Source organism: Martes martes, assembly GCF_963455335.1.
Source record: "Martes martes genome assembly, chromosome: 12".
In the NCBI taxonomy this organism is placed as follows: Eukaryota; Metazoa; Chordata; class Mammalia; order Carnivora; family Mustelidae; genus Martes; species Martes martes.
The window spans coordinates 59,563,463-59,591,026 of NC_137900.1; the positions used below are offsets into that span (position 1 = coordinate 59,563,463).

General features: G+C 39.8%; 1 protein-coding gene and 1 long non-coding RNA gene across 2 annotated transcripts in view; one reads left to right on the top strand and one right to left on the bottom strand.

Moving 5' to 3' along the window:
• The first annotated feature begins 3,083 nt into the window (after positions 1–3,083).
• Positions 3,084–27,564, top strand: part of PHF24 (PHD finger protein 24) — a 205,408-nt gene continuing 180,927 nt past the window's right edge. Inside the window, exon 1 of the mRNA XM_080820398.1 lies at positions 3,084–3,172. The gene's annotated coding sequence lies outside the window, so the exon portion shown is untranslated. The remainder of the gene's footprint in view (positions 3,173–27,564) is intronic.
• On the bottom strand, positions 11,534–27,118 carry LOC308353512. The gene is made up of 5 exons (XR_013967787.1): positions 26,743–27,118; positions 26,153–26,250; positions 13,782–13,821; positions 13,142–13,196; positions 11,534–12,102 (listed from the first exon to the last, which is right to left on the bottom strand). It is a non-coding gene; the product is annotated as an uncharacterized lncRNA (long non-coding RNA).

Sequence of the window (27,564 nt, forward strand, 5' to 3'; positions counted from 1 at the left end):
GCCCTTGTGCAAGTATATATGCCTTACCCTCAAAGACTTTATATCTCTCTCTATATTTTATTTTATATTATATTTTCCCTAAGCCCTTGGGCTAGTATATATACCTTACCCCCAAAGACTTTATTTCTGTAGGTACAAATGCTATATAAAAATTTTTCCTTTATCAAAAATTATAAATATTTTATAAATATTTTAATCCTATATGACATATGGCATTGTATTACTACAAAGTAGTAAACTCTGTAAAGCACCTTTAGGTTAGCACCAGTTTTTATACTGAAAAAGGGACACACTTTAATATAGAATGGAAAAAATTGAATTTTGAACACAAAAGGGGTAAAATCCCTCTAGAGTATCTATTTGGGAGGATTATTTACAACCATACTAAACCCTAAAGTTGACATTGGTTTCTTGCTCTTAACTCTCCAGGTAACTTCAGAAAGATTTTTAGGTTGTTTAGCCATTTCTATTCATCTGCATCTATACCTTGAAAATATGAGGGCCACAAATTGATTTAACTACCGGGATCTGGGAAGGACCCATGACATTAGCCAGCATTCTTATGTCAGGGAATATCCCTCAAGTATCATAGGAGTGTCTTTTTTAAATTTTTTTTTTATTTACAGCTCTTCTTAAGTTTGGGCAAAGAATTTTGTATGGGTCCAGTAGAGGTGCCTAAAAAACATTGCCTCTTTTCCTTCAGAAGATGGCTGGTCCTCTCCTTACTCTTTCCCTATTTCTCCCAAACAACCTTAATTCTAAGCTGGCAAAAGTACCCACGATTAGGGGCTAGAGACAAGAATGGCTGCTAGTGGGGAGCCAAAGTACAGTCAGATACCCGATTCTTGGTATTATATCAGTGACTTCATTGGGGAATAAATAGGTTTGGGATTTTGAAGAACCAATAAACTACCTGTTTATTAGAGTAAGAAAGGTATAATGCTTAATCATGGAGCTGTAAGTTTATGTTCAGCCTAAAAGTTATAACAAAAGTAGCTTTTTTATGACCAACCACATATTGGGTTGCAACACAGATCTGTGTTGTGTATCAGAAGGTTCTCAGTAATTGTTTTCCAATGAAAAGAATAACTACTTTCCTCCAAAGCAGTGTTTTTCAACCTTGGTGATTTTTCACCAAATAATGTCATGCAAAATCTGTGGAATGTTTTATCTAATGAAAAATAAACATGATTTAAGTTTATCTCTATAATACGCTGCTTTTTCTCACCTTCCTTCAGATGTTCTTGGCTGTGTGGGAGAGAAAGGGGTAAAGTTACAACATGTATGCTAGAAATCGTGCCCAGGAGTATACTGAGCATTTGAATATCATTTGTCAAATGTATTGGGGCAGAAAAAAAGTGTGAGAGCCACTTCTCTAAACAACATGTCCTGCCAAAATCAGATAATCTTTGGCACAGGAACATTCCTAGTAGGTAGAAGAGGGGGTATCAAATGTTAAAGTGGTTTTCTTTCTTTCTTTCTTTTTACACATATATCCAGGACCATAACATGCTCATTAATTGCCTGCTCCACCAGCCAGACAGGTGTTGGAAGAAGAAGACATGGCTTAGGTACAACTCAACAGGAATACTTTAGCACAATGCAAAGGAGACAAGGCCATCTCCTTAGTAGCAGCCTTAGGCAGAAGCTAGTACTATTGCTGGGTTGGATGCTGAAGGAGTAGTGTGGGTATTCTAAGCACAATGAAGTAAAGGAGAGATTAGACCAAAGAGTGGACAACTAACAGACTAATTTCCAGGACTCATAGCAGAGGAGGGGGCAGGAGGAAGCTGAAATAGGCTGAATATCAGGTTTCCATAGCTAAGGTATTACTAATTCTGATCAAACCTCCTTTTCTTCCTCCCTAGTACCTGGCTTCTTGGCTCAACAGCTATGCTGGCCAAACTTGGTGAGCCATGACCAAGAGGATGAACAGAGTGGGCTACTGTATTTTCCATCCACCATTAGTTTCTTTTGCATAGGCTAGCTGGTTCATTGGGGTGTAAGAAAGAGCTATAGGTATTCTCTTGAGAGAATGAAAAAAATGGTGTTTAATTAATCTTTTGGGAAAACGATATTTACAATGAGAAGTAGCTAGGTAGAACACTGATGTGATAAGGTTAGGTGAAGAAGCAAGCATGTGTAATTATTTGAACATCACAAGTATAATTGTGTAAAAATGTACCCATAAGAAAAAAGACCAGAAAGAAATAGCCCAGACTGTTGGCAGTGATTGTTAGGGAGGTAAAATTGTTAAGTATATATATTTTTTCATTTTCTGAATATGTCACTTTACTTCTACAGTTTCAAAAAGCATGTCAAAGTAAATAATTAGAGGGCTGCCAATCTAATGATAGATTGTTTACTCAGACCATCCCTCCTGCTAAGAACAACCAGAAAAGACTGACAAATTTTTAAAAATATTGTTTGAGGCATGATCCTTGAAGACATAGACTGGGAGAAAATATTTGCAAAAGACACATCTGATAAAGGGGTGTTTTCCAATATATGCAAAAACAAACAAACAAACAAATAAATATGCAACAAAAAAACACAAACATCCTAAAATTTGTATGGAATCAGAAGAGACCCCGAATTGCTAAGGAAATGTTGAAAAACAAAAATAAAACTGGCGGCATCACATTACCTGATTTCAAGCTTTACTATAAAGTTGTGATCACCAAGACAGCATGGTACTGGCATAAAAACAGACACATAGACCAGTGGAACAGAGTAGAGAACCCAGATGTGGACCCTCAACTCTATGGTCAAATAATCTTCGACAAAGCAGGAAAAAATATAAGTGGAAAAAAGACAGTCTCTTCAATAAATGGTGCTGGGAAAATTGGACAGCTATATGTAGAAGAATGAAACTCAACCATTCTCTTACTCCATACACAAAGATAAACTCGAAATGGGTAAAAGACCTTAACATGAGACAGGAATGGATCAGAATCCTAGAGGAGAACATAGGCAGTAACCTCTTTGATATCAGCCACAGCAACTTCTTTCAAGATATGTCTCCAAAGGCAAAGGAAACAAAAACAAAAATGAACTTTTGGGACTTCATCAAGATCAAAAGCTTCTGCACAGCAAAGGAAACAGTCAACAAAACAAAGAGGCAACCCACGGAATGGGAGAAGATATTTGCAAATGACAGTACAGACAAAAGGTTGATATCCAGGATCTATAAAGAACTTCTCAAACTCAACACACACAAAACAGATAATCATATCAAAAAATGGGCAGAAGATATGAACAACACTTCTCCAATGAAGACATACAAAGGGCTATCAGACATATGAAAAAATGTTCATCATCACTAGCCATCAGGGAGATTCAAATTAAAACCACATTGAGATACCACCTTACACCAGTTAGAATGGCCAAAATTAGCAAGACAGGAAACAACGTGTGTTGGAGAGGATGTGGAGAAAGGGGAACCCTCTCACACTGTTGGTGGGAATGCAAACTGGTGCAGCCACTTTGGAGAACAGTGTGGAGATTCCTCAAGAAATTAAAAATAGAGCTTCCCTATGACCCTGCAATTGCACTACTGGGTATTTACCCCAAAGATACAGATGTAGTGAAAAGAAGGGCCATCTGTACCCCAATGTTTACAGCAGCAATGGCCATGGTCGCTAAACTGTGGAAAGAACCAAGATGCCCTTCAACGGATGAATGGATAAGGAAGATGTGGTCCATATACACTATGGAGTATTATGCCTCCATCAGAAAAGACGAATACCCAACTTTTGTAGCAACATGGATGAGACTGGAAGAGATTATGCTGAGTGAAATAAGTCAAGCAGAGAGAGTCAGTTATCATATGGTTTCACTTATTTGTGGAGCATAACAAAGAACATGGAGGACATGGGGAGATGGAGAGGAGAAGGGAGTTGAGGGAAATTGGAAGGGGAGGTGAACCATGAGAGACTATGGACTCTGAAAAACAACCTGAGGATTTTGAAGGGGTGGGGGGGTAGGAGGTTGGGGGAACCAGGTGGTGGGTATTAGGGAGGGCACGGATTGCATGGAGCACTGGGTGTGGTGCAAAAACAATGAATACTGTTACACTGAAAAGAAATAAAAATTAAAAAAAAATGTAGAGTTACCATATGACCTATATTCCACTCTAAGCATGTACCCAAAGAGAAATGAAAATACATCCACACAAAAATCTGTACATGAATGTTCATAACAGCATTACTGATAAAAGCCAAAAGGCATAAACAACCCAAATGCCTATCAACTGATAAATGGATTAACAAATGTGGTATATCCAAGATCTATAAAGAACTCCTTAAACTCAACACTCAAAAAACATAACCACGTCAAAAAATGGGCAGAAGACATGAACAGATACTTCTCCAAAGAAGACATACAAATGGATAACAGAATGATAATGTTCATCATCATTAGTCATCAGGGAGATTCAAATCAAAACCACATTGAGGGGCTCCTGGGTAGCTCAGTGGGTTAAGCCTCTGCCTTCAGCTCAGGTCATGATCTCAGGGTCCTGGGATTTAGTCCCGAGTTGGGCTCTTTGTTCAGCAGGGAGCTTGCTTCCCCTCGCTTTCTGCCTGCCTCTTGCCTACTTGTGATCTCTCTCTCCCTATCAAATAAATAAATAAAATCTTTAGAGAAAAACGATAATCAAAACCACATTGGGATACCACCTTACACTAGTTAGAATGGCCAAAATTAACAAGACAGTAAACAACAAGTGCGGAGAGGATGTGGAGAAAGGGGAGCCCTCTTACACTGTTGATAGGAATGCAAGTTGGTGCAGCCACTTTGGAAAACAGTGTGGAGATTCCTTAAGAAATTAATTCCTTAAGAAATTAAAAATAGAGCTACCCTGCAATTGCACTACTGGGTATTTACCCCAAAGATATAGATGTAGTGAAAATAAGGACCATCTGTACCCCAATGTTTATAGCAGTAATGGCCAGGGTCGCCAAACTGTGGAAAGAGCCAAGATGCCCTTCAACAGACAAATGGATAGAGAAGATATGGTCCATATATACAATGGAGTATTATGCCTCCATCAGAAAGGATAAATACCCAGCTTTTGTATCAACATGGACAGGACTGGAGGAGATTATGCTGAGTGAAATAAGACAAGCAGAGAGAGTCAATTATCATATGGCTTCACTTACTTGTGGAGCATAAGGAATAACATGGAGGACATTAGGAGACGTGAATTGGGAGAAACTGGAGGGGGAGGTGAACCATGAGAGACTGTGGACTCTGAGAAACAAACAGGGTTTTGGAGGGGAGGGCGGTGGGGGGATGGATGAGCCTGGTGGTGGGTATTAAAGAGGGCACATATTGCATGGAGCACTGGGAATGGTGCATAAACAGTGAACCTTGGAACACTGAAAAAATTAAATTTAAAAAACCTAAATGTGGTATATCCATATAATTGAATATTTTTCAGCCATAAAAATAAATGAAATATTGATATATGCTACAACATGGATGAACCTTTAAAACATTCTTCTTAGTGGAAAGAAGCCAGTATCAAAAGACCGATGTTGTATGATTCTATTTACATGAAATGTCCAGAGTAGGCAAATCTATAGGGACAAAAAGTAAATTAGTGAATGCCTAGGGTTGGGATATGGGAAGATTGAGGGGCAATGGTTAAAGGATATGGGTTTTCTTCTGAGGTGATGAAAATATTCTTTTTAAAAAAATTAACCTTAATGTATTATTTGTTTCAGGGGTACAGGCCTGTGATTCATCAGTCTTACACAATTCACAGCACTCAGCATAGCACATAACCTCCCCAGTGTCCATCACCCAGCCATCCCATCCCTCCCACTCCCCTCCGCTCCAGCAACCCTCAGTTTGTTTCCTAAGATTAAGAGTCTTTTATGGTTTGTCTCCCTCTCTGGTTTCATCTTGTTTCATTTTTTCTTCTTTTCCCCCATGATCCTCTGCCTTCTCAAATTCCACATATCAATGAGATCCTAAGATAATTGTCTTTCTCTGATTGACCTATTTCACTTAGCATAATACCCTCTAGTTCCATCCATGCCATTGCAAATGGCAAGATTTCATTTTTGGTGGCTGCATAATATTCCATTCCATAATATTCCATGATATATATATATATATATATATATATATATATATATATATATATACCACATCTTCTTTATCCATTCATCTGTCGATGGACATCTAGGCTCTTTCCATAGTTTGGCTATTGTGGACATTGCTGCTATAAATATTGGGGTACACATGCCCCTTTGGATCACTACATTTGTATCTTTGGAGTAAATACCCAGTAGTGCAATTGCTGGGCCGTAGGGTAGCTCTATTTTCAACTTTTTGAGGAACATCCACACTGTTTTCCAGCGTGGCTGCACCAGTTTGCATTCCCACCAACAGTGTAGGAGGGTTCCCCTTTCTCTGGATCCTCACCAACACCTGTCCTTTCCTGACTTGTTAACTTTAGCCATTCTGATTGGTGTAGGGTGGTATCTTACTGTGGTTTTGGTTTGTATTTTCCTGATGCGGAGTGATGTTGAGCAGATGTCTTCTTTGGCAAAGTGTCTGTTCATGTCTTCTGCCCATTTCTTGATTGGATTATTTGTTCTTTGGGTGTTGAGTTTGATAAGTTCTTTATAGATTTTGGATACTAACCCTTTATTTGATATGTCATTTGCAAGTATCTTCTCCCATTTTGTCAGTTGTCTTTTGGTTTTGTTGACTGTTTCCTTTGCTGTGCAAAAGCTTTTTATCTTGATAAAGTCCCAATAGTTCATTTTTGCCCTTGTTTTCCTTGCCTTTACCTATGTGTCTAGGAAGAAGCGGCTGTGGCTGAAGTCAAAGAGTTTGCTGGTTGTGTTCTTCTCAAGGATTCTGATAGATTCTTGACTCACATTTAGGTCTTTCAAGTGATGAAAATATTCTTTTTAATTTTTTTAAAAAGATTTTTATTTATTTATTTGACAGAGTGAGAAAGAGCACAAGCAGGGGGAGCAGCAGGCAGAGGGAGAGGGAAAATAAGGCTCCCCACTGAACAGGGAGCCCAACGCGGGGCTTGATGTGTGGTTTGGTCCTGGGACTCTGGGATCATGACCTGAGCCGAAGGCAGACGCTTAACTGACTGAGCCACCCAGGTGTCCCTGATGAAAATATTCTTAAATTGAGAGTAGTGATGGTTGCCTAACTCTGTAAATATATATAAAAAGCACTGAATTGTACACTTTAAGTTGTCTAATTGTATGGTATGTGAATTATATCTCTATAAGGCTGTAATAAAAAACCCATTAGTATGCAGGTTTCCCTCCCCCAGGTAAGAATATTTGGGAAACTATTTTTAAGATAAAGAAACAAATTACTATATGTTATTTTTTAGAGACCTTATTATATCTTCAAACCAAAATAGATCCTTACATTTAAGATAGTTTAGGAGTATTCCTACCTAAACATGGGATGAATTTGAGATCCTTCAGTAACTTTTTTGAACTTAAAAATTCCAGAATACAAGAACAAGAAGACTCTTTCTAACAAAGAACAATGAATGATTGTTTAATGCAAATAAAATATGGTGAATATATAAATAAAAAACAGCTTGTGTCAGGAAACCTACAAAGTAGCTTAATCTTTTATTATTGTCCTATATTTATTATGAGGCCTAAAATTTAATGTGCTGTCCTGACATCTTTGAGCCTTATGAGGTCCCAAAGGTCTAACTATGAGTTCAACTCTTCTCAGATACACCCCTCACCCAGCAGGAAAACCCCCTACTTTGCTAGTTTCCCTATCAGCTGGACCAGTTGCACTTGACTCTTCCTCAACCTAATGGGCTTACCCTGCAGCCTGTGGAATTATTTGCCAATCACATCCTCCCATGGAAACCAAGGATCACTCCATCTTCTTGTTACTACAGAGCCTGCCTCCCAAACTCCCCATTTGTTCACTCTACTCCTGAAAGCAGCCCAGTGTGATGTTGCATGGTGTTTGGTGTCCTCCTTCCCTGGGCTGTGAATATATGTGATTAATAAACTGATGTCAATCTCACAGGTCCAGTGTCCAGTGCTGTGAGTTCAGCCACCTCCAGAACCCTAGGACACTCCCTCTCTCACCAATGGGATGAAGAGAAGGTGAACAGAATTTTGTATTTCCTACCCAACCAGCTCTGCTTCCTGCAGCTCCTGCTGCCTTTTCACTGCTGAAACAGTTCTCAGTCTCCTCCTAACCTCCTGCTCATGACAAAACCACCAGATTGTGCAAATCTTGCACCTGCTCCAACCAGTGCACTATTTACCTTACAGATAGCCCACTACTAAACCATTAAAACCATCTGCTGCAAACCCCTCTGCAGCAACTCACTCACCCTTGTTCCTGTCTCCAAACTCAGGAGGTAGAGCCAAAGACAATCTTATGTGTTTTTTGCAGAGTAGGCCTTTAGTACAGGTTTGTTTATTGATCTGGTACTCATTGATGAAGGGTGCTTGAGTAGTTAGGACAGTGGAATCAGAGTCTTCCCAAACAAAGGCACATTCATGTGATGAACACATCAAGGATGTGGGCATGGATCTTCACATTTGCCCTTCCTGCTTCACAGCTTATTGTGAAGAGCAAACAAGGGAGATGAAGTACCTGAAAAGCCTCTGTGGACTCTGGAGGGCTACACAACGATAAATTCACATTCATTTGTTTCCAGAAAACTTGCCAAAGCTAGAATCTGCTTCCATGATTGTGCCGCAGTGCCACAATTACTGTGATAGTAGAATTTCTTCAGGAAACTGTTCAGAGTTGTTGACTCATATGTACCATGGGTCATATCAGAACCCCGTAAAGAAAAATCCTGAAAGACATGCCACTGATGTGAGTTTGTCTCTCCAGACAAACCTTATGAAGAGCTGCTGTGCTGCTGTGTTTTATTCTCAGAAAATATTACTGAATACCTAAGATTTGCCAAGCATTATATTAGGTACTGGAGACAGAAAAACATAGTTGCTGCTATTTAACAGCAACATTAAAATTTTTTAAATTTTAAATTATGTTAAGAAACATATAACATAGGGGGACAGTGGCTGGCTCAGTCAGTTAAGTGGCTGCCTTCGTCTCAGGTCATGATCCCAGGATCCTCAAGGTAGTCTGCTTTTCCCTCTCCACCACTTGTGCTCTCTCTCATGTACTTTCTCTCTCTCCTTCTCTCTATTTCTCAAATAAATAAATGATATTTAAAAAGAAACATGTAACATAAAATGTATCATTTTTAAAAATTTGAGGTATAATTGACATAAAACATTATAATTGTTTCAGGTATACAACATGATTCAGTATTTGTATATATTGCAAAAAGATCACCACAATTCTAGTTACCATCCATCACTGACAAGTTTGCCAAAAAATTTTTTTTCTCATGATGAGGATTTTTTTAAATTAACATATAATGTATTATTAGCCCCAGGGGCACAGGTCTGTGAATCGCCAGGTTTACACACTTCATAGCACTTACCTTCCCCAATGTCCATAACCCCACCACTCTCTCCCTGCCCCACTCCCCCCAGCAACCCTCAGTTTGTTTTGTGAGATTGAGTCTCTTATGCTTTGTCTCCCTCCCGATCCCATCTTGTTTCATTTATTCCTTTCCTACCCCCCCAAATACCCCACGTTGCCTCTCCACTTCCTCATATCAGGGAGATCATACAATAATTGTCTTTCTCTGATTGACTTATTTCACTAAGCATAATATGCTCTAGTTCCATCCACATCGTAGCAAATGGCAAGATTTCATTTCTTTTGATGGCTGCATAGTATTCCATCATATATATATACCACATCTTCTTTATCCATTCATCTGTTGATGGACATCTAGGTTCTTTCCATAGTTTGGCTATTGTGGAGCTTGCTGCTATAAGCATGTGGGTGCACGTGCCCCTTCGGATCACTACATTTGTATCTTTAGGGTAAATACCCAGTAGTGCAATTGCTGGGCCATAGGGTAGCTCTATTTTCAGCTTTTTGAGGAACCTCCATGCTGTTTTCCAGAGTGGTTGCATCAGCTTGCATTCCCACCAACAGCATAGGGAGGGTTTTTAAGATATATTCTGAGCAACTTTCAAATATGCAACACAGTATTGTTAACTATAGTCACCATGCTGCACATTAAATCACCATGACATAATTATTTTATAACTGGAAGTTTGTACCTTTGACTCCCTTCACCCATTTCTCTCACCCCTTACCTCTCACCTGTGGCAACACTGATCTTTTCTCTGTGAGCTTGGTTTTTGTTGTTTTAAATTCCACATGCGAGAGAGATCATGCAGTATTTGTTGTTCTCTGTCTGACTTATTTTACTTAACATAATGCCCTTGATGTCCATCCATGTTGTCACAAATAGCAAGATTTCATTCTTTTTAATGGCTGAATAGTATTCCATTTGTGTATGTATATCACATTTTCTTTACATATTCATCTATCAATGGATATTTAGGTTGTTTCCTATCTTGGTTATTATAAATAATGCTGCAACATGGAAATGCCTTTATCTTTTCAAGTTAGTGTTTTCATTTTCTTCAGATAAATACCTAGGAGTAGAACTGATCAATCATATGGTAGTTCTTTTTAACATTTTTTTAAGATTTTATTTATTTATTTATTTATTTGTCAGAGAGAGCGGGGGGAGTGGCAGGCAGAGGGAGGAGCAGGTTCCATGCTGAGTAGGGAGCCTGATGCGGGACTGGATACCAGCACCCTGGGACCATGACCTGAGCCGAAGGCAGACTGTCTACTAACTGAGCCACCCAGGCGCCCCTATTTTTAATTTTTTTGAGGAACCTTCATACTGTGTTCCACAGTGCCTGCACCAGCAACTTACATTCCCACCAACAATGTATGATGGTTTCCTTTTCTTTACATCCCTGCCATAGCATTTTTATACATAGCATTTTTATACATGAGCATGTTTATTAATGCCCAAGAGCTAAGATTTCCTTGGAAATCTTTGCACAGTGGTATCAGGCAGTAGGACCACAAGCCCTACCTAGCCGGGTGCTATATGACGTAAAAATGTCGTGAGTATTACTAGATGGCAGCCAGAGACACTAGAGGGCAGCACCCGCCCACCCAGTTCTCCTGGTTCTGCAGGATCAGTGACCAGAACTTTTAAAAGATTATTTGCTCCCCTGGGGCTAATAATACATTATATGTTAATAAAAAATTAAAAATTAAAGAAAGATTGTTTGCTCTTGTGGTTCTCAATCCTGCCCTTATTTCAGAATCACTGGAAGGCTTGTTAAAAATGGCTGGTTACAGGGGGACCTGGGTGGCTCAGTTGGTTGGGCATCTGACTCTTGTTTGGGGCTCAGGTCATGGTCTTGGGGTCATGGGATGGAGCTTCGTGTGAGGCTCCATGCTCCTTCCTATGCTGCTCCCCATCCCCAACTCTCTCTCTCCAATAAATAAATAAATGAGTAAAATATTTTTTAAAAGTGGCTGGTGGGGGCGCCTGGGTGGCTCAGTGGGTTAAAGCCTCTGCTTTCGGCTCAGGTCATGGTACCAGGGTCGTGGGATCAAGCCCCGCATCGGGTTCTCTGCTCAGCAGGGAGCCTGCTTCCTCCTCTCTCTCTCTGCCTTCCTCTCTGCCTACTTGTGATCTCTGTCTGTCAAATACCCAACTTTTGTAGCAACATGGACAGGACTGGAAGAGATTATGCTGAGTGAAATATGTCAAATAAATAAAATCTTTAAAAAAAAGTGGCTGGTTTCTCAATGTGTTTTTGATTTGAATCTCCCCGATGGCTAATGATGATGAACATTTTTTCATGTGTCTGTTAGCCATTTGTATGTCTTCTTTGGAGAAGTGTCTATTCATGTCTACTGCCCATTTTTTGATGTGATTATCTATTTTGTATGGGAGAACACTGGGAGAAGGAGAGGAGAAGTGAGTTGGGGGAAATCGGAGGGGGAAACAAACCATGAGAGACTGTGGACTCTGAGAAACAAACTGAGGGTTTTGGAGGGCAGTGGGGTGAGGGTTTGTTTGGGTGAGCCTGGTGGTGGGTATTACGGAGGACACATATTGCTTGGAGCGCTGGATGTGGTGTATAAACAATGAATCTTGGAACACTGAAAAAAATAAAATTACAAAAAAAAAGTGGCTGGTTACATTATTTGTGGGGTCTAGAGTAAAATGAAAATGCTGACCCTATATTAAAAAAGTAGGAGGGGCGCCTGGGTGGCTCAGTGGGTTAAAGCCTCTGCCTTCAGCTCAGGTCATGATCTCAGGGTCCTGGGATCAAGCGCCGCATCGGGCTCTCTGCTCAGCAGGGAGCCTGGTTCCCTTCCTCTCTCTCTGCCTGCCTCTCTGCCTACTTGTGATCTCTGTCTGTCAAATAAATAAATTTAAAAAATCTTTAAAAAAAAGTAGGAAAAATGTGTTTAAAAGTACTATTAATAATTATATTTATTACATATATTAATAATTATATTATAATATATAAATAAATAAATTTATTATATATAAACAAATATATTATATATTTATTAAATAATTAATAAATATTAAACTTTTCCCTTTTTACTATAGTCCCTCCTTCCCCCTCTCCTGACTTGTCCTGGTGTTTTGTTTGTTTGTTTGTTTGTTTTTTACTTGTCTAGTGTTATTCTAAATAAACATTTAGAACTTTAAATAATAACCCTGAATTTTACTGTTAATCATTGTATTGTACAATGCCAGTTTTAAATGTAAATTTCAGATCATTTAACCTTTACGCAGGATCACCAACATTACACAATTCATATTTTGTAACTAACTCGTACATATGTACTTCATTCTTTTTTTGTTGTTGTTAAAGATTTTAGTTATTTATTTGACAGACAGAGATCACAAGTAGGCAGAGCAGCAGGCAGAGAGAGAAGAAGGGAAGCAGGCTCTGCGCTGAGCAGAGAGCCTGATGCGGGGCTCGATCCCAAGACCCTGGGACCATGACCTGAGCTGAAGGCAGAGGCTTTAACCCACTGAGCCACCCAGGCGCCCCTATGTACTTCATTCTTACCAAAACATGGAAACACTAAACAAAATTAACTCTATTTTTTATTTTACTTCTTGATAAGTGTACATTTAGTAACACTCCATGGAAGTCAGTGACTTTCATAATATGCTTACCTTGTATTCACTTTGCATCTTGAACAATTCCCGACATCATGGGTCCACAAGATTTCTGTTTATGGGGACATGCAAATGTTCCATGTGAATGGAGCAGCAAGGAATGGCAGACATACATGACCCTGTGTCTTTACTCATGAATACTGCATTATCTCATCAGACACCACTTACAAAATACAAAATAAAATTACACTCCACACAACAATTTATTCCATTTCAGAGGCTATAGGCAATTAGAAATCCATTCAAGGACATCCTAGGGAGCCTATACAACCTCATCAAGAAATGAGAATGGATCCTGCCAAAACCACAGACCACAGCTCAGATGTAGGGGTCTTTAGCAAAGTCAGACTCCTTATAGTCTGAAAAGTTACAGCAAAGACTGCCTTATGGTATTCTCAGATGTACCCAATTAGCCTGGCAATTAAGAGTAGTTTCTTTGGGGGCACCTGGGTGGCTCAGTGGGTTAAGCCTCTCCCTTCAGCTCAGGTCATGATCTCAGAGTCCTGGGAGAGAAGCAGGGAGCCTGCTTCCCTGCCCCCTCTCTTGTGATCTCTCTCTGTGTCAAATGAATAAAAATAATTTTTTTTAAAAGAGTAGTTTCTTTGGAATTACAATGGGATTTGAATCTCAGTTTTACCTTGGTAAGTTTCTTCTTTTCCACGTTTTAGATCTTTTATCTGTAAAATGAAGATGGTAATTGTGTAAACATCATAGAGTGCTTGTAGGATTATGGGGGTTTTTGTAAAACAAGAGAGTTTAGCACAGTGCCTGGCACAACTGATAGCTACAATGAAAGAAAAAAAAATCTGACAAACACCAATCTAAGATGCACCCTCACTGAAGGCCTCTTCTAGAATCTCTGAATACCTGCTTACCTGGCTTCTCATAGTCTTCATTTGGTAGAGGATAGAGTGGCTAACACAATCAAAAAATAGAAGTAAGTTGAAAGCCTAAAAAATTAGTAAAATGAAAGTAAACTATCATTATTGGAAGGTATATGATTGTGTCTGAAAAACAGAAGATAATCAACTCAAAATTACTACTACTACTACTACCACCGAGAGAGAGAGAGAGAGAGAGAGAGAAAGAGTGTGTGTAATGGAAAGAGAAACAGAGAATTCAGTAGGTAGTTGAATACAAAAATTAACATGCTGAAATCAAAAGCCTTTGTATATACAAATATACGATCGGAAGATATATTGGAGAAGAAAATCCCCTTTCCAATAGCAACCCAAAATAATAAATACTTAGGAATAAAACAACAAAACTTTTTTGAGAAAAACATTAAAACATTTTCAAATGTATAAATGCAGTCTTGAACAACAAAAAAAGACACACCATATTCTTAGGGATAGGAACACTAAAAAAAATTCCTAAGTTAATTTATAAGTTAATGTTTTTTAAAAATATTTATTTATTGGGGCACCTGGTTGTCTCATTCAGTTAAGCGTGGGATTTGTGATTTCAACTCTGGTCATGATCTCATGGGTCCCGGGATAGAGCTCTGGTAGGCTCCTGGCTCAGCAGATAGTCTGTTTGAGATTCTCTCCCTCTGCCTCTCCCTGTCTGCTCTTTCTTTCTTTCTCTCTCTCTAAAATTATTTATTTGAGAGAGAGAGAGAGTGCACGTGAGAGTGGGAGGAGGGGCAGAGGGAGAGAGAATCCCAAGCAGACTCCCTCTGAGCCCTATAGGGGCTTGATCTCACCACCCAGAAATCATGACCTGAGCCAAAACCAAGAGTTCCATGCTGAACCAACTGAGCCACCCAGGTGCTCCTATTTTAATGTGATCTCAATAAAAATACCAATAGGTTTAACTGAGGACAATTAGGCTGATTTCTAAATTTATGGTTGGAAGTAAGCAAAAATAGTAAAACTCTCAAAAGGAAGAACTATGATAGAACTGAGATTAGTGATATCAAATAATTTAAAAAATTATATAGCCTTAATTATTAAAACATGATGGTACTTGTGCATGAATAGACTGACAGATAAATGGAACTAATGAAAATGTTCAGGAATAGAACAAACACATAGTAGTATATGATAGAGGTGTCATTTCAAATAGTACAATAAACATGTATCTTTTATTTTTTAATTTTTTAAAAGTCTGTTTGTTTGTTTATTTAAGCAATCTCTACTCCCAATGTGGGGCTCCAAATCACGAATATGGGACCAGGATTTGCCTGCTCTTCTATTTGAGCCAGCCAGGCACTGCTAAACACACGTATCTTTTAAATAAATGGTTTTAAGACAGTTGGATAGCTTTTTAAAGAAAGATAGGTGAATTCATATTTTGTACTATACACTTAGATAAACTTCCAATCAACAGATTTAATTTTAAAAATCATACAAAAAGTTTATAGATTAAAGTACTAGAAGAATACATGGAATAATTCTTTTAGAACCTTGGAGAAAGGAAAGCCTTTCTAGTAACTATGAAACCATAAAATAAGTGATTAATTTATTCTGCATAGAATATCTTCTGCCATATCTACATATGTCAGAACACACTGTAAAAAAGCCAGAAGACAAATTACACCCTGAATTGCAAATCTTTTTACAAAGCCTAATCTCTTACATATAAAAAGCACTTAGTAAGCCAGTAGGAGTATTCGTAAAGGACAGAAACAGTCCATAGAAAAAGAAATACTAATGAATCTTAAAAACATGAAAAGACAGAGTGACTGGGTGACTTGGTCAGTTGAGCGGCTGCCTTTGGTTCAGGTTATGATGCCAGGATCCTGGGATAGAGCCCTGCCTAGTAGGGAGTCCACTTCTCCCTCTCTCTTGGCCTGTCTCTCACACTTGTGCTCTCTCTCTGAAATAAATAAAAACCTTTAAAAAAGACATTCAAACTTACTCTTAATAAGATAAATGCAAATTAAAATCACTACAGCAGATTGAAAATTCAAAAGTTCAATAGCACACTCTTTTGGCAAAGTGAGGAGAAAGTAACAATCTCATATTTTTCTGATGGGAGTGTAAAATGGTGCAATCACTAAGGAGAACAATTTTAGAATTATTTGTTATAAATTGCAAGTACATTTTCCCTTGACCCAACAATTACAACTCTAGAATTATTCTTACATTTAATTCTGTCTTGGCAACAGCTTTTCTGAGGACTCAGACTAACATACCCTTTTTGTGGGAAAGCTGGAATAATAAGAATATATATTCATATTTTCAAGTATTTATATAAAATACATTAGAAGTATATAGAAGAAAAGAAGTTAAGGGAAGCAATAGAAATGGTGGTAATGGGTTGGGTGGAGAAATAGGAGAGAGTGATAGTTTTGAATCCATGTGAATTCATCTATGCAAAAAATAAAAGGCTCCTGGAGAATTTCTGTAAATTTTCTATTGAGTAATTGCAGAGACAGTATACTGCAGAGACAGTATAGAGACAGTACAGAGACAGTATAGAGGTACTCTTACCAATTTCTCCCAATGGCTACATTTTACATAACTATAGTAAAATATCAAAACTGGAATTTAACATTGACACAATATGTATATGATTTTAAGCCACTCTTTCACACGTGTGTAATCAAAACTACTACCAAAATACAGAATTATCCCATCACCACAAGAAGAAGAAAGAATTTGATAGTACATACTAAAGGGAAAGCAGTCAGCTTGGGGTGTTAAGAATTTAGGCCTGAGCCTAGGGTTTAGACTCAGAATGATTTGCTTTAAAGAAAGCATTTGTGGGGGTGGCTGGGTGGCTTAGTCGTTAAGTGTCTGCCTTTGGGGGTGCCTGGGTGGCTCAGTGGGTTAAAGCCTCTGCCTTTGGCTCGGGTCATGATCCCAGTGTCCTGGGATAAAGCCCTGCCTCGGGCTCTCTGCTCAGCAGGGAGCCTGCTTCCCTTCCTCTCTCTCTCTCTCTCTGCCTGCCTCTCTGCCTACCTGTGATCTCTGTCTGTCAAATAAATAAATAAATTCTTAAAAAAAAAAAAAGTGTCTGCCTTTGGCTCAGGTCATGATCCCAGGGTCTGGGGTCTGGGGACCAGAGATTGAGCTCCACGTCATGCTCCCTGCTTGCTTCTCCCACTCCCCCTGCTTGTGTTCCCTCTTTCGCTCTCTCTCTCTGTCAAATAAATAAATAAAATTTTTTTAAAAAGCAAGCAAGCAAGCAAGCATGCATTTGTGTTACATCTCTCCAATGTTAAGTTTGGCTGAGGCTGTAGTCAAACAGATCAACATGGCCTTGTTCTCATTCTCATTCTGAGATTGGCTGAGACATGCTAGGATTTGAGGTAAAAATGTTTATCTCAACTTTATTATGAATACTTTAATACTTCCTCCAGTATCAAGATGTTATTATGGAAATTAATCACCATTAAATAACCCCAGGCGTTAAATACAAGAATGCTCATTTCTTAGCTGATCTCCAGTCTGAACATTAAATTAGCCTTAATTTACTAGATTTCAGCTCAAATTTCAATACCTATATAAGAGCCAGTTACAATGAATTAAGATAAAACTCTCCAAGAGAATGACCGATACCTAGGATCAGTCAAAAATACATAAAAGCCTTGCTGATAGGAATGTAAACTACAGCAACTGTTCTGGAGAGAAATCTGGCTCTAGATATCAAAGGCTTAAGAATATGCCATTTTGGAGTGCCTGGGTGGCTCAGTGGGTTAAGCCTCTGCCTTCAGCTCAGGTCATGATCTTGGGTTCCTGGGATCGAGCCCCGCATCAGACTCTCTGCTCAGCAGGGAATCTGCTTCCCCCTCTCTCTCTCTGCCTGCCTCTCTATTTGTGATCTCTGTCTGTCAAATAAATAAATAAAATCTTTAAAAAAAATAATGTGCCATTTTTTCTTGACTCAGTAATTCGACTTCTAGAAATTTGTCTTGAGGAAACAAGCATATGTAAAAAACTTTATTACCTAGTGTGGTCATCATAAGAAATCATTAAAGGATACACTATAATATACTCACTTAATGTAAAAGAAGGCAATAAGGAGGAAAAGAACAAAAAAGACATGAGATGTATAGAAAAAAAATCAAAATGGCAGACATAAATCTGACCATATCAATAATAACATTAAATGTTAAGGAGGCTGACTCTGTGGCCTTTCTGTTTGATTTGATTACCACTACAAAACCTCAAACTTTGCCTCAAAATAAACTCACTGTCTTGAGAATGAGTTAGCTTTTCTGTTTTACTTTGATCTTTATTAACTTCATCTAAAAACCCTTCTTCTCAAATGGCCTTCTCAGATGGTCTTCAGACTGCCTGCCATCAGAATTCTGACAGGTCCCTGATTCAACATGAATAAATCCTGTCCTCTCACTGACTTGTCTCACTCTCACACCTCTCACATTGTACCTCAAGAGGTATGCATATCCCATGCCTAAGCAGTGAGCCACCTAAAAATATGATCTATTTTCCAAGCATAAACTGGGTTACAAAAGAGGAATTTGGGGTCTTTTAAAGACTCCCTGTCAAAAATACCCTAAGGAGGGGCGCCTGAGTAGCTCAGTGGGTTAAAGCTTCTGCCTTTAGCTCAGGTCATGATCCCAGGGTCCTGGGATCAAACCCCACATCGGGCTCTCTGCTCAGTGGGGAGCCTGCTTCCCCTCCTCTCTCTCTGCCTGCCGCTCTTCCTACTTGTGATCTCTGTCAAGTAAATGAATAAAATCTTTAAAAAAAATAAAAAAAATACCCTAAGGAAAACTGGAGTAAGGAACAAATCCTTTAGAACATATCCCAGATGAATACCTTTTTGATAAACCAAGAGATATTGAGTCAAAAGATACAGATGCAGTGAAAAGAAGGGCCATCTGTACCCTAATGTTCATAGCAGCAATGGCTACAATTGCCAAACTGTGGAAAGAGCCAAGATGCTCTTCAACAGACGAATGGATAAAGAAGATATGGTCTATATATACAATGGAATATTATGCCTCCATCAGAAAGGATGAATACCCAACTTTTGTATCAACATGAATAGGTCTGGAGGAGATTATGCTGAGTGAAATAAGTCAAGCAGAGAAAGTCAATTATCATATGGTTTCACTTACTTGTGGAGCATAAAGAATAACATGGAGGGGGCCCCTGGGTGGCTCAGTGGGTTAGGCCTCTGCCTTCGGCTCAGGTCATGATCTCAGGGTCCTGGGATCGAGCCCCGCATCGGACTCTCTGCTCAGCGGGGAGCCTGCTTCCCCCTCTCTCTCTGCCTGTCTCTCTGCCTGCTTGTGATCTCTCTGTCAAATAAATAAATAAAATCTTTAAAAAAAAAAAAGAATAACATGGAGGACATTAGGAGAAGGAAAGGAAAAGTGAATTGGGGGAAATTGGAGGGGGAGGTAAACCATGAGAGACTGTGGACTCTGAGAAACGAACTGAGGGTTTTGGAGGGGAGGGAGTTGGGGGGATGGGTGAGCCTGGTGGTGGGTAATAAGAGGGGCATGTATTGCATGGAGCACTTGGTGTGGGTATGGACAATGAATCTTGGAACATTGAAAAAATAAAATTTAAAAAAATCAACAAAGGATCAAAAGGGAGGGAGACAAACCAAAATACAGAATTTTATCTATAGAAAACAAAATATTGGTTACCAGAGGGGGTGGGGACTGGAGGGATAGGTGAAATAGGTGATGGGGATTAAGGAGTGCACTTGTCGTGATGAGCACTGGGTGAAGTATGGAACTGTTTAATCACTATATTGTACACCTGAAACAAATATAATATTGTATATTATTTATATTGGAATTAAAACAGAGTTTAAAAATATTAACAAAACAAAACTCTAACTTTTTAGTGGGGAAGCTATAACTTACTAAATTCCAAAAGGAAAATGTATGGAAGAAACACAAATGTGTATCACTGCGTGAAAGAAACCATCTGAAAAGGTTACATACTACATGATTCTAATTATATGACATTCCAGAAAAGGTTAAAACTATGGAGACAGTAGAAAGATCAGTGGTTGTCAGGGGTTGGGGGAAGGGAGGAATCAATAGGCAGAACACAGAGGATTTTTAGGGCAGTGAAAATATTCTGTGTGACACTATAATGATATATACACATCATTATACATTTGCCCAAACCCATATAATGTACAACACCAAGACTTTATGTAGACTATGGACTCTGATGACGACCTGATGTAGGCTCATCAGTCGTTAACAAATGTACCACTGTGATGAGGGGATATTGATAATGGAGGTGGCTGTGTGTGTTGGGGGGACCAGGGGTACATGGGAAATCTCTGTACCTTCCACTTAATTTTCTGTGAACCAAAATGGCTTTAAAAAATAAAGTCTAGGGATGCCTGGGTGGCTCAGTCAGTTAAGCGTCTGCCTTCAGCTCGGGTCATGATCCCAGAGTCCTGGGATCGAGTCCTGCATGGGGCTCCTAGCTCAGCAAGAGCCTGCCTTTCCTTCTGCCCCTCCCCCTGCTCATGCTCATGTGCACTTGCTCTCTCTCTCTCTCTCTGACAAGTAAATAAATAAATAAAATCTTTTAAAAAATGAAGTCTATTAAAATTAAAAATTTTAGTATATGTGCTGCCGAAGCGAGCACTAAAATTAAAAATTTTAAAAGCAGTAGACCACCAGAATCCTGGACCCAGCATGTTCTGAATCTGTCAAGAGGCCAGAGTTAGGTCAGAAAAAAACAATAGGAGACGGAGGGAAGTAGATGGGTGATGGGTATTAAAGAAAGCACTTGTTGTGATGAGCACTGGGTATGGTATGTAAGTTATGAATCACTGAATTCTACTCCAGAAACCAATATTGCACTGTATATTGACTAACAAAACTTAAATTAAAGAAAAAAGGAAAAGAAAAAAGAAAAAGGGTAAGGTATGGAGTATAAAGATAGAGGCTGAAGAGAAGGCCAGGATCTATTTCCTTTGAAATTCAGCAGCTTGGTAGCATGCAGCCTGAATGGTTCCATTATTCTACTGGGTGTATCAAGCCTGGTCCAACAATTCATCAGACTAATGTTCTAAGAGCCTTCCTCAAGAAAATCTTTATGGAAGAGATGACCAGCATGCCATTTTCAGTTGAAATAGGCCCCATTTATGCTCTTCCTTGGTCAATAAGGATTGGCTCCTTTTAGACCCTTTTAAGTACTAAAACAAAATACACATTTAATGCTGGAGAGGAACATAATACATAATATGTGGTATTAATATGCATTCTCTTAAGCTTAGAAAATCCATCCTTCACAGAGCTGCTCTGAGAAATCTCTTAGATTTTTTGAAAGATTTAATGTATTTATTTGAGAGAAAGAGAAAGAGAGAATAAGTAGGGGCAGGGACAGAGGGAGAGAATCTTCAAGCAGACTCTCCGCTGATCATAGACCCATGAGATCACAACCTGAGCTGAAACCAAGAGTCTGATGCTTAACCAACCACCCAAGTATCCCTTAGATTTTTTAAAATAGAGATGCTGAGAAAGATGTTTTCTCTTCCCTCTGGGCCTGCTAAACTGGAATGACATAATCCTGAAACTGCTTGCAGCTATGATCCTACTGTCCCAGTATGGCTCAGTAGGTGTGATGTTAAAGAGAAAAATTATTAGTGATACTTGTTAAAGAATAATAAGGCAGACTTTACTCAGGTGACAATCACAATAGATATAGGGACCACTACAATGGGTTTTGCAGTAGAAGAGAGAGATTGGACTTGACCCCAAATATAACAAGGAAGAGTGAGAGTGTATAGCCAAGGAGTAGAGGGGGTGGTCAGTAGATGGAAAGTTAAAAGGAAACATCAGGGGCACCTGGGTGGCTCAGTGGGTTAAAGCCTCTGCCTTCGGCTCAGGTCATGATCCCAGGGTCCTGGGATCGAGCCCCGCATCGGGCTCTTTGCCCAGCAGAGAGCCTGCTTCCTTTCCTCTCTCTCTGTCTGCCTCTCTGCCTACTTGTGATCTCTGTCTGTCAAATAAATAGGTGAGATCTTAAAAAAAAAAAAAAAAGGAAACATCAGAACTAAGGGAGGAGTCTAGAAAAACAACCTAACAAGATTCTTTTAAAAAAATTTTTATTTATTTGAGAGGGAGAATGAGAGAGAGCATGAGAAGGGGGAGGGTCAGAGGGAGAAGCAGACTCCCTGCCGAGCAGGGAGCCTGATGTGGGACTCGATCCAGGGACTCCAGGATCATGACCTGAGCTGAAGGCAGCTGCTTAACCAACTGAGGCATCCAGGTGCCCAACCTAACAAGATTCTTGTTGAAGGCAGGCCAGGGAGATCAGACCTCATCTGAGGAATGGTGGAAGATGAACCCTATCAGATATTGAGTGTGATCAGATATCAAGATATCAAGGATGGGGGATTCTGGTTGAACTGACTCAGTAGGATTCTTGCTAAAATCAGACAATGCAGAGATAACACAGAAGGTCAAAAGTCAGGGCGTGGTTGAGTAGAGTTCAGAGGAGTCTGACTAAACTTTGTTTAAAGACTCTGCCAATAAAAGGAGTCATTGATCCAAGATTGGAAATAAGATCCAAGATTGGAAAGAAATGATAATTTTTGAGTATGTGAGCTCAGCTCCACCCCTGGATTTCCCAACTTCCTGTTATATGAACCAGTAACTTTATTTTTGTTCTTCAAATTTATTTGAATTAGATGTCTGTCATTTGCAAATGGAAGAGAGCTCATTAATCTGAAGAGAGGATTGATTTGATGAGTAAGTTTGAGGTGATGCATAGATGATTAAAAGCAGTGAGCCAATGGCAAAATAAGAAAGTATACATTTCTAAGCTAACACATCATCATACACAACATACAAACTTCCTATATACCATTCTTACTGTGTCCTCAGGGCTGTAGGCTTAAAGGGAGTATTCTATAAATGGCATACCAATGTTTGCGAAATTGGGATTCCAGAACTGAACAGTTTTGCAAGACTGGGCAATATAGTAGCTGACACTTACTAGATATATACTTTATTCTAGGCATGCTAAGTGTCTGATATGCATTATTTTAATCTCCATTTCATAGACTCAGAGATATTAAGATATTAAGACCTATTCCAAGGACAGATATCTACTAATTACACTTTCAGGATCTGAACATAGATCTCTCTATTCCTGAATGCATGCACTTCAAAAAAAAAGTTTTATTGAGATTTAATTCACATATCATACCATACATACCAAATTCATCCACTGATAGTATGCAATTCAATTTTTGGTATATTCACAGATATGTACAACCATTACTATATTTTTCAAACATTTTAATCACTTAAAAAAGAAACATCATACCTTTTAGCTAACAATCCTATGTCCTCCCCAACCCTCCACCCTAAGCAACCACTAATTTACTTTCTGTCTCTGCAGATTTCCCTGTTCTGGACTTTCATATAAATGGAATCATAGAGTGTGTTATCTTTTGTGATTGGCTTCTTTCACCTACCATTATTTTTTTTAAAGATTTTATTTATTTATCACAAGGAGGCAGAGAGGCAGGCAGGGTCGGGCGGGGTGGGGGAAGCAGCCTCCCTGCTAAGCAGAGAGCCCAGTGCGGGACTCAATCCCAGGACCCTGAGATCAAGACCTGAGCCGAAGGCAGAGGCTTAATCCACTGAGACACCCAGGTGCCCTACCATTATGTTTTTGGAGTTCATCAGAGCATGTACTAGTACTTCATTTCTTAAAGATTTTATTTATTTATTTGAGAGAGAGAGCATGAGAGGAGAGGGGCAGAGGGACAAGCAAACTCCCCGCTGAGCACAGAGCCTGTCATGTGGCTGGATCTCACGATCCTGAAATCATGATCTGAGCTGAAGTCTTTAACTGACTGAGCCACCCAGGTGCCCCTCAGCACTTCATTTTTTATGGCTGGATACTATTCCTTTAGAGATATCACATTTTACTTATCCATATATCCATTGGTGAATATTTGTGTTATTTCCACCTTTTGGCTATTATAAATAGTGCTGCTATATATATTTATGTGCAAGTTACTGTGTGGATATGTTTCATTACTCTTGAAAATATACCTAAGAGTAGAATTATTGGGTTATATGGTAACGCTATGTTTAATAATTTGAGGAACTGCCAGACTGTGTTCCAAAGTGGCTGCACCACTTTATATTATCATCAGCAGTGTAGGAAGATTTCATTTCTCCAATCTTTGCTAACACTTGTTGTTATCTGACTTTTTGATTTAAGCCATTCTAGCGGGTATGAAGTGACATCTCATAGTGTTATTGATTTGCATTCCTTTCATGATTAATGATATTGAACGTCCTTTCATGTACTTTCTGGCTATATGTATATCTTTGAAGAAACGTCTTTCAGATCCATTGCCCATTTAGACGAGATCGGGCGCGTTCAGGGTGGTATGGCCGTAGACCATTGCCCATTTAGAATATGATTATCTTTTTGTTATTAAGTTACATATTCTAGATGCAAGTTATTAAATATATGATTTATAAATACTTTTATCCCATCCCATGGGCTGTATTTTCACAATCTTGATAGTGTACCTTGATGCACAGAAGTTTTTAATTTTGGTGAAGTCCAGTTACCTGTTTTTCCTTTTGTTGTCTGTGTCTTTGGTGTCATATCCAAGAAATCTTTGCTAAGTATAGTGTCATGAAGATTTTCCCCTTGTTTTCTTCTAAGAGTTTTATAATTTAGCTCTTATGTTTAGGTCTTTGATGATTTTGAGTTAATTTTTGTATATGGTATAAGGTAACTTCATTGTTTTGCATGGATATCCAGTTGTCCCAGCACTATCTGTTGAAGAAACTATCCTTATCTCACTGAATAGTTTTGGCACTCTTGTTGAAAGTCAGTTGGCAAAAAAAAAAAAATAAAAGTCAGTTGGCCATAGATGTATGGGTTTATTTCTGGACTCCCAATTTTGTCTCATTGATACAAATGTCTATCCTTGTTTACACAGTAACACACTGACTACTGCATTATAACAAATTTTGAAATTAGGAAGTGTGAGTCCTCCTACTTTATTATTCTTTTCCAGGATTATTTTAGCTATTCAAGATCCTTTGTAATTCTATGTGAATTTTAGAATCAACTTGTCAATTTCTAAAAAAAGAAGTCAGCTGGGATTCTGGTAGGTATTGTGTTGAATCTATACATCAATCTAGAGAATACTGCCATCTTAATGTCTTCAGATTCATGAACATGGGATTTAAAAAATCTTCACTTAGATCTTTAATTTCTTTTCAACAATTTTTCATAGTTTTCAGAGTATTGGTTTTATATTTCTTTTGTTTAATTTATTCCTAGATATTTTATTCTTTTTGATTCTATTAAGTTTTGAGAGAACATTAGAAGCCAGTATTCACAGGTGGCAAGATGGATGATGTGGTGTCATAAGTAATGACACAACTAGCATTAAAAAAATGGTATTAGGAAACTAAAGAGGCAAGAAGACCTACTTTATTTCAAGACACACAGGTTCTGAGAAGTAATGGTCTTGTGAGTAATAATACTATCATTACATTTTTCTCATGTGTGAGATGTAAAATATGCCAACAATGGTGAATATGAAATAAAGACAGAAAGAGATGGTATATAGACAGTACCAAAAATCTTTATGTGCACTGATATAACTGCAAACAAATATGTAAGTACCACTTTTATACCCACTATCTCAAACTTCATTAATAAAACATTATACCCCACATAGGATCATGAATAACACATGACATATATATATAACACATCTTATAACACATCTTTTAACAGTATTATTTACATAATAAGTGTCCTTGAAAAAAATATTTCTGTGGGATGATGCATATCCTCAAGGTGGTTCTGGAGGCAGTGCAGCAAAACAAATGGTTAGGAGAATGGGATCTGGGGTCCGAATACCTAGATTCCATGTATTAGCTATGTGATCTTAAGCAGGTGGTTTAACCTCTCTGTGCCTCGCTGCATCTGTATAATCTAAGCAATGAAATACAATACTTTATGGTGATGTTGTAAAGTTTAAATTACTTAATACATATACAGTGTTTAGTATTTGGCATTTTGTTTAAAGGTGGATAGCTGTATATAGTACTGTACTTACTTTATATTCCATATTGTTAAGTTTCATGATGGTAAAAACAAAATAAGTTTGTCTTTGTATCCCCCACAGGATGAACTGAATTGTATTTCTGAATTTACCTGTAAACAGGAAGTATATTAAAAATGTAAATAAAATATTAAACATTTAAAAAATAGTTTAAATAAAAATCCTCAGCATATAATCTGTATTTCTTCAGTTACTGCTTTATAATTAGCTGTTAGGGACTTCATGACTTCTGACATTCTTTTTGTTACCCTCACTTTCTTCAAAGCCATCTAGTTATGGTGTAATGTCAGAACAGCCCTCAGAACCGCTAACGGGGTAGTTTGAGGAATGTTGAGGTAGTTTGCTGCCCCAGCAAAGAGCGGCTGCTGGAGATGGAGGACCAATAACCTCAGAAAACAGCGCACAGGAGCAGCTGGGCCCGCAGAGCACTTTGTGAGGGCTCATTTGGACACTCCGCAGTGGGGTACTGCGAAGGTGAGTGCCCTAACGCGCGGGTCATCGACCCGGAGACCTTGACGGGGCACCTGGGTTTGGTGAGAAAGGGAAGGGCTCCAGCCGAGGCCGCTTGGATGAGTCATTCTCACCTCCCCAGGCAGGTGCGGGTGGCAGGACGCTTCGCCTTGGCGGGCGGGCGACGAGAGCCGCGAGCAAAGAGCCGCGAGCAGCCGCAGAGTCCCCTCTCGGGACGCCTCCTCCGGGCCGGCACTGACCTTGCCGCTGGCGGCCCGACTGCCGAGAAGACCGGGCGCCGCAGAGCCGGGCGCTGGTCGGGGCCGCCCACTGCCACCCGGACCCACCGCTCGTCGGAGCCGGCCGCCGCCCTCCTGCGGTTCCTCAGCCCCTCAGTCCCAGGCGAGGTCTCCCGCTGAGCCCAGAGGGCCGCGCCGCGCCGCGCACGAGGGCGGGGCAGGGCGCTGGCCCACCGGCCCGCGGAGGTCGTCTCGCGCGGGCGCACGCGCCGCAGTCGCGCGGGGCGGGGGGTGGGGAGGGTGGGTGTGCTTGGGGCGCGCGCATCGCCGCCGCTGCCGCCTCAGCCTGCTGCTCCGCCCGCGCCGCCTGCTCCCGGCGCTTGGCCCCAGCACGCCGGCTCCCGAGCGGCCATGGGCGGCGCGGGGTTCGCGGTGTAGAGTCCGCCAGTCCCGGACCCGCGTCCCGCACCCTGACGGTCCCGGTAAGCGGGGGCGGGGGCGGCGGGGACCGGCAGGCACCCTAAGGGACGGGTCTGCGGGCCTCGGACAACCCTGTGGGGACTCTGAGGTGTTGTGTGGGAGCCGCCCCGAAGGGAGTCCTTGAGTAAGTGGATAAACCCCGAGTGTCCCTGCCTCTGCCCCTTGGGAGAGCCCCGGAGGCGGTGCGGGGAGCCGCCCCCAAGGAGGACCCCTGTGTGAATGGAGACTCCGAGGGCT